Source organism: Chiloscyllium plagiosum, unplaced genomic scaffold, assembly GCF_037043375.1.
Source record: "Chiloscyllium plagiosum isolate Xiang-an unplaced genomic scaffold, Cpla_swu_hap1 HiC_scaffold_29, whole genome shotgun sequence".
Classification (NCBI taxonomy): Eukaryota; Metazoa; Chordata; class Chondrichthyes; order Orectolobiformes; family Hemiscylliidae; genus Chiloscyllium; species Chiloscyllium plagiosum.
Genome location: NW_028270167.1, coordinates 54,788,086 through 54,800,327, shown reverse-complemented (window position 1 = coordinate 54,800,327; position 12,242 = coordinate 54,788,086).

Below are 12,242 nucleotides of genomic sequence, written 5' to 3'. Positions count from 1 at the left end.
ACAGTTGTCTTTCTGGGAATGGCAGCCTGAAGTTGGAGGTCAATCACAGACTGCTTTCGAGGATCGTCCAAAGTGGTAGGTTGGAAGTATCAGCTCATTCGACTGTTAACTGAAATGTTACTGGTTCAATAGCCCCAGGGCGACAGCGATTGATGTTCATAATGCATCTGTTTTCTGTGCAGCACCGTTTCATGTTTCTAATGGGGTCAGGAAAATGTTTTCCAAACAGAAACCTTTGGTATGACGAACGAGAAAAAAAAAGTTTCTGCATTGCTTTATTGGTTAATGGAAAGAACTGTGCATTCTGGGAATCTGAAGCAAAGACAGGAACTGCTGTCGAAACTAACCAGTTTGGCAGTGCCTGTGGGAGATTACCGAGTTCTGATTAAATTTTGAAATATTTGTCTCTGATTCTCTCTGAATAGACGCTGTAAGATCTGCTGAGATTCTCCTGGTATTTCTGTTCGTGGTTTTAACTGAATGCCTATTCCATTTATAAGGATGATACAACTAAACCCATCACAAACCAAAATTAAGAAATAACACCTCAGCATCTCACTCCACCGCAAGCCCAAGGATAACTACACGATACTGCACTTCTCCAGCTTCCACCCTAAATATATTAAAGAAGCCATACCGTAAGGACAAGCGCTTCACCTGCACAGGAACCGCTCAGATGAGGAATAATGCGACAGACACCTAAAGATTTTGCAGGATATCCTCATGATGATGGGGTACATGTTGAACTGATTGATCGCCAATTCCGGTGTGCCACAGTGAAAATCTGCTGTGAACTCGTCAGAAGACAGACAGAGGATGCGACTAATAGAGTATCTTTTATCGTCAGTACTTTCCTGGAGTTCAGCACGTTCTTCACAGGATTCAGCATGTCACCGATGATGATAAGCATCTCACTAAGAACACCCCCATGCCTTCAATTCTCACCTTCAAACACCCAGCAAAATTATAACATACGACCGTTTACAGTAAACTACTCAGCCCTCACATAGCATTAACCACAACACCACAGCACCATGCCTTCGCAAACTTTGCAAGACATGGACACTACCATCACCCGTTGGTACACCACCCACCACGTACACGACAGATACTCATGTGACTCAGGCAATGTTGTTTGTCACATATTCAGCAGGCAATGATACCACAAGATATCACAAGATACCCAGTAATGGTATATTGGCGAGACCATGCAGACGGTGTGCCAATGGATGAATGGTAACGGCATAACAATTGCCAGACAGGATTATTCACACCCAGTTGGGGAAGAGTTCAGCAATCAAGGACATTTGGTTTTCAATCTTCGACTAAATGTCGGCCAAGGTGGCTTTCGAGGTACACAACAACGCAAAATCGACAAAAAGAATTGGATCGCCAACTGCCTTCGTTGTGGTGATGGAATCAACCATGATATTCGGTTAATGTCACACCACATGTGACCCACCACAATGTTCTGTATCTGTGAAATCTTCCTTAATTGTTCTGTTTTCACACCATCACCGTGACAAGTTGTTATTGTCTCTCTACCTTAATCACTTTGTTCAATATTAGCTAACTGATAATTTGGGTCAGTTTCGCGGCATGCCACTCTAGCCAAATAAAAATCAGAACAACTGGGAATGCTGTAAACCAGGAGCAAGGGCAAGGGTTACTGGGCGGGGTGGGGGAACGGGACTGGGGCATCGTGGCGAAGGGGGCAGGTGTTTCGCTGGTCTGGGAACATCTGTGGAGGAACATGAGAGTTAATGTTTCGGAGCTGGTGTCCCTTCCTTTGGTGTTTTTGTTGTGGAGCGGTTTTCCAGTTGCTTCTGTTTCTGTTCCATGTCATTCCAGTGCCTTGATTCGTCTCCAGTACGACTTTATTTTAACGGTTTGTAATTATCTCTCTGCCTCACTTAGTTGGATCATAGGTCAACCATTCTGTTGGCACTCAGTTATTGACGCATTACTCACACTGTCTGACACTCTTGTTCACTTGCAGAGACTAAGTCTTTGACACTCCGCTCCCACAATTTGCCTGATATTTGATCTGTCTGCCCTTGATCTCTCTTCCCTTAAATTCAGTGTTCTGTGTTATTCCCTCCCACTTCACCTAACGAAAGGGCTCTGGTCCGAAATCTTGTTATTTCAAATAAACATGTGCATCTATAACCTGGTGTGATTTCTGAATTGGTCCATCGCAGTCCAAAACCGCAACCTCCACAGCAGGTACACGGAAATACTACCACACGCACTTTTCCCTCCACACTATGTTCAAGCTCATTTACTCCTGTTGCCGCATGTAACTCTGAACTTGTTGTTGTTCGTTATGAAATCGTAAGGTTCAAGCGGTTCTTTTGCAATGTATGTACTTTGGAATGTGGTTCAATGTCAAAGAAAAACATACTTCAAGGGACGATATATGCTTCAAAGCTTTGCCTGGGTTCGTTTATCTTGAGCTGACGGAAGAATAAACATGCTTTGCACTTCTACCACACGGTGATAGGGACCCAGTTCAATTCCAGCCTGTGGCGACTGTCTGTATGGTGCTTGTACTCCTCTCATGTGTGCATGAGTTTTCCTCCCACATTATGAAAACTGTGCAGTTTCGGTGGATTGCCAAATGGAAAAATATCCAACTTGTCCCGGTATGTGGACTTCAGGTTATTTCGCTGTGATAAATTGGAAGGGGATCGATTAGGAAATGGTTCTTGTTGGGATAATCTTCACTGCTTTGGTGTGGACTTGATAGACCAAACGGCCTACTTCCACACAATTGGGATTTTACGAAAATTATTGCGATCGTGCGATTTTCCAGACAGTCCGAAAGATAAATAATGTTTCCAGGTGCCGTTTTGAATGTCTGCAAACGATATTCCAATTCTCACACAGGAACTAAACCTCGAAGGCTGCACTTACGCCATTTAAAGCTGTGCATTCAGTGTTCACGCTTCGGAAATCGCATCTTTTTACCATTAAGATCAAATCTTGTGTTTCTTAATCTATATTATAAACAGTCGAATTAGTCTCATTTATCTACATTTAATGCATGTACTTCAAACTGATTGGAATGGTAACTTCTCAGATTCAGGTTCATTTTGATCGTGGATAGGTGGATGACAACCACCCTTCCCATCATCCCAAGTGGATTTGCAAGGCATCGATCACCAACGCTGAGTCGTGCTGCTCCCTGGGAGAGAGTGAAGCGCGGTGATGGCCTGTTCGGTGACATCATACATGTATTTGTCTCCAGTTAGTTTCTATGGAGTAGGACTGACAATGAGGGGAAGTTCGAAGACAAGAGCTGATTCTGGGAGGGGAAGCCTCTTGAAGAGTTTTTCGCAGTATCTGAGAGACTTTCCAAACTTCAAACAGGCAAAGTCATTGAATAAAACCTCGGGGATGCCTTCTAACAGGAGAATGGTGTAACCGGAAATATATAACATAGCCTAAATGAAGATAAATACCGCAATCTTAGCAGGACGAATGGTAAGAAGAACATATTTGATTGAGGACTTCCTGCTGCAGCCTTTCAGTAGCGCAGCTTAGTCAGCTGCTCAAAAATGATGATAAAACATCTATCGTTTAACTGATCACCTTCAGCCACGTGCTGGAGTATGTCTAGTCTACTTATGTTTACCTTTTGCTGCAAAATGGCTATGGAGACGCGTATGTCTTTGATATCAGGCTTATTCGGAAGAATGGCTCCACTAAGGTTTGAAGTTAGCTTTCGTGATTCGTTGGTTAGCACTGCTGCCTTACAGCATGAAGGACCTGGATTCGATTCCAGCCTCAGACGACAGTTTAGAGTTCGCATATTCTCCCTGTGTCTGCATAGGTTTCTTCGGGTTGCTCCAGTTTCCTACTACAGTCCAAAGATATGCAGGTTAGATAAATTAGTAATGCTAAATTGGACCTCGTTGTCCAGAATGTGTTGGTCAGGAGCAGTGCAAAGTAATAGGGAAGGGAAATTGCTGTGGGTGGAATACTCCTTAGAGGTTGCGTGTGAACTTGTTGGGCCGAATGACCTGTTTCCACACTGTAGGGATGGTATAATTCTATTTCATAACGTCGGTACTTTAACAGCGCAAGGCATGTTACAACTCAACAGCTTGCTAGTAAAATGGTGAATAGTGGATTCACGCTGATTATCTGTGTCAAAGTTAACTGGCAAGTGTTCATCTCAATTGGAATTGACGACTATGCAAATTTAATTGAAACAGAATCATGGCTGCAAAATACCTCCAGTGAAAATCCATCACCAAATTCAACATTTCTATTCATGGCAAGTTGCTGACTCAGCCGATCTCAAATGTCTGATTACATGAATCTGCTGCAAGAACAGAGGGATACATATTTCCAAACTGCTCCTCTTAACTCTGTAGCTTAAGCGTTACATTTTTGTGAAGGTTTTCTCACCTCCCAGTAAGCGTTGGCCTTCTAACAATTGAGTTTGACAAAGTTTATTTGAACAGTTCATTAAACTATTTGGATTCTTGAAGTGGGGGAGGAGAGAAACCCTCTGATCCACTGGGACAGTGAAGGACTGACTGAAGGAATACCTATCCATTTGTGATGTTTAGTAGCTTGGAAGGGAACATGCAGATAATGATTTTCCCATTCGCTTACTTCCTTTGTCTTTCGGACGATAGTAGTACTAGAGTTGGAGTGTGCTGTCAAATGGAAATTGTTGATGAATCAAAAAGCTGCGACAGTGGTGAATGGATTAAAATTATACATAAAGTGTCAATGGAACTGGCTCAATTGCCATGGAATGAAACGTTCTGAAGAAACTCAGCCGACCTGGTAGCAACTGTGAAAAGTGTCAGAGAAATAATGTTTCTTGTCTTACATGTCCTCTCTTCAGTACTGTTCTGAAGAAGAGTCATTTTGGCCTCAAAATGTTAACTTTATTTCTCTCCAAGTATGCTGTTAGAGTTGCTGAACTTCTCCAGCACTTTCTGCTTTCATTTCAGTTATTAAATGTCCGCAGAATTATCCTTTTGTACGAATGTTTCATCATGGCGCTGTCCAACATCTTGAGGTATGTTGTCGATATATTTGTTCAGTCAATCGGGGAGTATTCCATCACACACTTGACGTGAGCCTTCTCGGTATTAGAGAAGCGATTGGAGTCAGAAAGCCCATGACTGATGGCAGTTTTCTTGCCATCTGGCCTGCTCTTGTAGCCACATTATTTATGTAGGGAGGACAGGTCATTTTGGGGTTAATAGTAACTCCCAGATTGTTGACCGTTGAAGACTAGGTAAAGGCAACACCATTGAATTTCCAGAGGTGTTGTTTGGATTATCTTAATCAGGATGTGTGAACTTCATTTCACTTGTCTGCCCAGGCCTTCACATTGACAGAATTCTGCTGCATTGTGAAATGGAATGCTTCAGGAGTTGAGAAGTTAAGAATGCGGCTGAACTCTGGACATTTATTAACGAACAGAACCTTGAATAATTCCTGAAGTGAGGTCCTGGAGTTTAGATAACTGACCTGCAACAACCAATCCAGTTTCTGTGCGTTTGGAGTCACATGTATCTTGGAGCAAATAAGAATAGCAGCTTTACTTCCCTAAGGGGTAGAGGCGAATCGGAAGGGATTTTCCATGGTAAGTCGTAATGGGTTAAAGGCATTAGACATAGAATTTCAACTTAGAATTAATGGCATTTTTCGTTGCAGGGTTTGAATTAGGTCTCTGATATCAATTCTGGAATATCTTCACGTGAGCTGATTATCATGTAATGATGAGCAATGCTTCTCCAAAACTGGGATTAAGCTTGTTATTAAGCTTCTTCATTTCTCAGAAATTTGAATAAAAAACAAAAAAAAATGTGAGCAATGCTACAGTCTTAGTCTCCACAAGCTGCCTACACACAGTACAATGTAACACCTTTGGTGATGCATCAAGGTAGATTTTCAAAAAAGGAGCTTGTCAGTTGCCTGAAGGGAGAGATAACGTCGCACAGAAAACTGCATCAAACAATTCAACATGTGGAGAAGGTGATCCTCACTATCCTGGTCTTCATTGGCGTTTCTTATAAGGCATTATGACAATTTTACTTGTTTTAGTCTGCTGCTGATCTGCTCTTTGGTTTTAACTTTTGAACAATAAAGTCTCCAATTCACTGACACGTTTCCTTATTTAGACACAGGAAGTGCGATATCAGTTCACTGAGCAGTATTCTCCTCACAATTCTCCAGTGATAGAGACTCTCGATGGTCACTGCAAATGCAGAACTTCCTAATCTCTGTGTTCTGTCATCCGTTCCGGTTTCATACCCGTTTATAGGTTGCAACCGTCAGTTGCAAAGAATGGTCAACGGAAGTGAAACATTAACTCTTGCTATCCCACAGATGATGGAAGAAATGCTGAGCCATTTCTGTTTCTGATATACAAATGAAGCCTGTTTTTGTGACAACTTTGAAAGTTAAGTGGTGACCGGCGATAAGTAATGCAAGACACTAAAATGAAGCGATAAATTGTTTCAGTTCGTAGTGGATTCTGCAATGAGTCTGAAAATGAAGTTCAGATTATTCAGGACAGATGTTAGTGAGCACTTCTACACACAATATTTGGGAGAGGTTTGGAACTCAATTCCACAAACGACAGTAGATGCAGGGTTTTTATTTTGGTTACCAGAATCAATCCTGTGATTGTTTACATCTATCTCTAAGGACAATAGCAGCAGAAACAAGAGAAAACTCTGACCGCAAATCACTTATCAGGGATCTCGCCTTTCTGAGTTGGAAGTATCTGGCTATTCCTAAATCCTGGAACACCCTCGCTAACAGCATCTTGGCTGTACCTCTATATTAAGTTCGCTCAAGTTTCTGTACAGTAGCTCATCATCTCAATCACTGGAGTAATTAGGGATGGGCAGTGAATCCAATGCCATTGAGTGACGTCTATACGCCACGAATGGTTTTCGAACACCTGCAGGTTCTACGTGGACGCCCGCAAGCGATCGGGAGAAGGGAGTAGTGGAGCAGGGCGTTTGAGTAAAGTGAAAGGCAATGGTGACTGGAGGGCGTGAGGCTGTAAGTGAGAGAGGAAGTGGTGATGCAAGGCTGTTGGTATTAATGGGTCAGCCTATACTGGCCACTGTTTACACTGACTTACACAACACTGCTGATCAATTCACCACAATGATACTGTTCTCTTGGCGTTGTATTCCCTCTGTGAATATTAACGTGGTTAATAGGCCCCCAGAAGATGAACGTATCCTCTTTATCCTGTCGGCTTAAACAGATGAATATATCAGTTTAAAATGAACGCAATACGAGATTGGATTTTTCTGTGCATTTACACTAGAGAATGTCCAGATGTGAACGTTTCTTTTGTGTATCAGCAGAGGTTAGTTTAAATTCTTATGGAGCAACTTTAATAAAGTAACAAATGCCCAAGTTACTGTGATTGAACAGTTAATTAAATACACATGTGGATATGAACAGCATTGTCTGCGCTGACACCGTTGATGAATTAGTTAAAGCGCCTGGTAATAACGAGACTAGTATGGTGTCAAATCCTGGCGTTGCATGTCCTGTACATTGAAGGATCGTTGCTTAAACTTCTTTAAAATGCTGTATTGTTGATCCACCATACCGAAAGAGCATGCTTCTTGTGTTTGAGCTCAGCGCATTTTTATTTCGTGTTTCCACGTCCTGCCGCCTGCTGTGGCCCCATCAGTCAATATAGATCCTGCTCATTCAACGTAAAGATTCTTTACTTTGTTCCACAAGGACGTTTCAGTTAACAGTCGAATGCGCTGAAACTTCCAACCTAACAAATTCGACGATCCTCTAAAGCAGTCCGTGACTGAATTCCAAATTCAATGTGCCATTTCCTGAACGACTACTGTCCTCTATCAGTTTTACTTTTCCAAATGAAAGACTAAGCCATTCATTATGGAGACATTTTAACAGTCTGATACCCCCAAGACAGACACACTCATGTCACTGGGAACCAGCTCACCTCCATCAGGGATAATCTCCTTTTTTGCCTCTCAGTGCCTTGTGTGTTCCAGAGATTTTCATTGTCGCAGAGTCCAGATGAAGTTTCTATTCCCCATGTACAGCGCTGAGAATTTTTTTCAATGTCTCAGACCAGTTCCTGTCCCGACAATATCAGAGTCAATATTCTGGCCTCTGCTCGGTCCGACGGCTCACCCTTCTGCATTCTCCTCTGATTCCACTTCCCAAAGAGTTTCCCAAGATTCCCAAAGCTGGTGCCTGGATTGGTTTGGCTCCTTAACATTTTTCCAACTGCCAATTGACAATATTTTCACAGTAAAGCTTCGGAAATCTCTGGTCTGCACCATGTCCAGTGATGAGAAGTCCCGTTTGGTGGAGAGATTCCCGAGGCTGGTGAGTTTCACTTTGGAACAAAGATGGTTAAGTGGCAATTTCCTGCAGTTGTTTGTAATGATGGGAGAGGGAGCGGTGGGGAATGAGCACTTTGACGAGCAGGAGGAAGTTTTGCCACTGACCCGAGTCAGAGAACAGTGGACAGGGATGAAAGGAATCTAATGAAAAGCAGCACTTCTGCTCAGGACGTTCAATAACAACTGCAGAAACCCGATGTGTCGAGCAGTGTATCTGGAAAGAGAAACAGAGATAATGTTTTAAATATGGAACAATTCTGATGAAGTACTCGATTTCCAAAGTCTAATTAAATTACCGGCCTGGTTTGCAAAATAGGCTTTTTGTACTTTGAGCGAAAATTCGCCCAACAGCAAGTCATTCATAGCGGAGTCAGCTGGATTCGGACCTACGCGGGGAAACCTGAATGGATTTTTAACCTATCAGCTTAACCACTCGGCCATGAGTACTGACTAAAAAGCAGAGTTGAGCATTAACCAAATCAGCCATGATCTCATTGAAAGCTGTCGCTGACTTGATGGATTAAATGCTTCCATCTCCTTTCTTAACTCTGCTGTCAATTGTAATGTGCGAGACACCAATGTAAAAGAAGAAAAGCACAAAGTTAGGAAAAGATATTTGCAGCCAAACTGAGTCAAAATTGTTGATTGAAAGGAAAATCACACTTGGCAATTTGCTAGATCTCTTTGCGAACATGACCAGCAGAGGTAATCAAGGGAGCTATTGATCTGAGTATTCTTGGACAACAGAAATACATCTCTTGGGTTGTATTTTGGATGTATGTCTCAATGAGTTATCATGTTTTGCATATGTTCCATCTGGAGTTACCTCTCACAAGGATGTAACCAGTGCTGCAGGCGGTCATATAATCCGAGTTCCAAGTCCCAGAGTCAGACACACTCAGTGCCCTGTGTGTACCTGCAAGGAACAGCTGTACATGGGGTTTACAGGGTAACAGAAATGCATGAAAGCAGCTGGATGGTCGTCTGTCTGCTTCTCCTCTATAGTTTTCTGTGCAGTCCCTGCGTGGAATTTTGTCAACTATGTTTGTCGGGCACAAGATGGGCATTGGTCACTTGTCTCTGAGAGACGCTGTTGGTTTATGTGTTGTCATAATTCCGAGTGTAAGGAGGAATCTGGTTGTCAGTTCCCAGAAACTGACTTTAATAAATGGAAGCGTGCTTTGTAACTTGCCGCGTGGCATATCCTCGTTGCGAAGTTCGTGCACTGCGAATCACGTTGCGGGACAATCCAATTTTGGCCAAGAATTTGTGTGGCAGTCACGAGTTGCCACGACCAGCTATCCCTAGGAGCAATACGGACAAATGGCAAGAACTACAAATTCGATTAGAGCAGCACACGTTTAATGTGACAGGGCAAAGAGAAGGCAGCTAGAAGATTTCTGGGTGTAGGGCAATCACCCAAGGAACCTTTTCATATGAAAGTCTGTGCATCAGTAGAATCTGGGACCCAAGTAGTCTATGTTGGTTATTCATATTCCAGACAACTTGTGTTGTTCCCCGTTTACTCTGAAAGTGAATAGACATAGGTATTTCACCGTTATTTCGAAAGAAGATCCTGCATTGAATCTATTCGCCGTTTTTTGATGCTGTGGCGAAAAGGTGGGCAATCGCGATGTGAAACGTTGCTATACCTTCATTTCCTTTATTACCGTCCTGGTGAGGGAGAAAGGTCATTGGCTCTCTCGATCAGATGGGGGCACCGGCGCATTGATGGCCTAATTTAATCACGGATATAATTGGAAATGTTCACTTTTAATGGTTCGTTGTTGTTCTTTTTTTTATATGATACTGGAGCACTTTCTGGGACTTGGCAATAATCTAAATCTCCAGTAGGTTTGGAATTGCCTCGCTGTTACTTGTGTGAGCAGTTCATATCAAAGACGAATCACAGTGCCTCACAGACAGCACTTAAGCTTCGGTGTGTCTGATCATGGTACTGCCTTTTCAGTTTTGATTCTGTTCCATGTTAAGAGCTGTCAGTTTCTGGATTCGCTGGAGAGCAAAGTGGGTAATGCGATATGGGTGGTATTTTTCTTCAGCCAAAATCGTTGATGGCGAACTTGGGAAAGTGTCAAGAAGAATGGTCATTGGAAGCAAATATCCGGAAAACCTTCATCTCTGGATCGGTTGCGCGCATCCACCCTCCAAACAAAATAGCCAAACTCGCTGACTGAGTAACAAACATCATGCGTTTTTTTTTTGCAAATGGTGTACTCAAACCGTTGCCGGTGGCTGGAGCATCTCAGAGTTGTCGAGCATGGAAACAACTCCCGCGATCCAACTTGCCTTTGCTGAATAGATAACCGAAATTAGTCCATACATATCTGCCAATATTTTTGCCTTATCTCTCCGAGGTCTTCCTGTCTATACACCCATTCAGATGCCTTTGAAATGTTGTGAGTGCACCAGACTCTGCCACTAAATGTGGCAATTCATTCCACACAAACAAAAGTTCTGTGTGAAAAACATGTGTCTCTCACATCCCTTTTAAATGTTTCCTCTCTCGCATTAAACGTTTGCTATGTAGATTTGAACTCGCATGTCTTGTGAAAAAGTGCTCCCTGACTATTTACTTTGTCTGTCTTCCTCATGATTTTATAAGCTTCTGTGAGGCCATATCTAAGCACTGAAGCTCCTGGGAAATTGACGAAGCTTATTCAGTTTCGTTATCATGTCCAAGCAGTGCAAACCTTGCAAATCCTTGTAAAGGTTTTCTAACCTTACACTTGCAAGAAGTGTGTCCAGCTGCAGCACTTGTTTGTCTGCGTGGTCACTCTGGAGCTGCGGGTGTACTCACTGTGGAGCATCAGCAATTCTGGAGAGTTGTGTTGCCTCCCAGGTGCTCAGGCGAGGGATGTCGCCCATCGGCTGAAGAGCATTCTAAAAGGGGATCGTGAACAGCCAGTTGTCTTGGTGCATACAGGCACCAACGAAAAAAAATCGAGATGAGGACCTGCAGGGAGAATTCAGGGAGCTAGGAGAGAAATTAAAGAGGAGGACCTCAAAGGTAGTAATCTCGGGATTACTGCCGGTGCCATGTGACTGCCAGCGTAGAAATGAATAAAAAAAGGCATGATGAACACGTGACTTGAGAAATGGTGCTGCATGGCGGGTTTCAGATTTGTTGGATTTTGCGACCAGTTCTGGAGAATGTGGGACTATAAGAAAATTGACGATCTACATCTGAACCAGACGGGAACGAATGTCCTTTCGGGAGTTTTTGCTACTGCCGTTGGGGCGGTTTTATACTAATGTGGCAGGGGGCTGGGAACCACAAGAGTAAACAAGCCGGCAGTGAGGTGGAAACTGGAAACGCTAAGAATCAGGAAGATAACATTAATAATGGGAAGAGTAGACAGAGAGTAGATGAATGCAAAAGAACTGTTGGCCTGAAATGCATCTACTTTAATGCATGGAGTATAGACAGATGAACTTTGGGCTTAGGTTGGCGCCTGGGAATATGACATTATTGCGATCACAGAGATTTAGTTGAAGGAAGGGCATGGTTGACAACCAAATGTTCTAGGATATAGATGCTTCAGACGGGACAGGCAGGGAAGTAAAAGCGGAAGGAGTTGCATTGCTGGTCAGGGATGATATCAATAGTCCGACGAGGGAATAGGCCATATTGGAACTGATATTGGGGAATAAGCCAGGGCTGGTGTTAGCAGTTGCTGTGGGTGATTTATTTGGGAAGTGTCCAATATTCTGTAAGTTTTAGAATACTCATTGACAAAGATGAGAGTGGTCCTGAGGAAAGAGTACTAAACTGGGCCAAAGCTAATTATATCAAAATTATGCAGGAGGTCGGAAATGTGGATTGGACACAGCTAT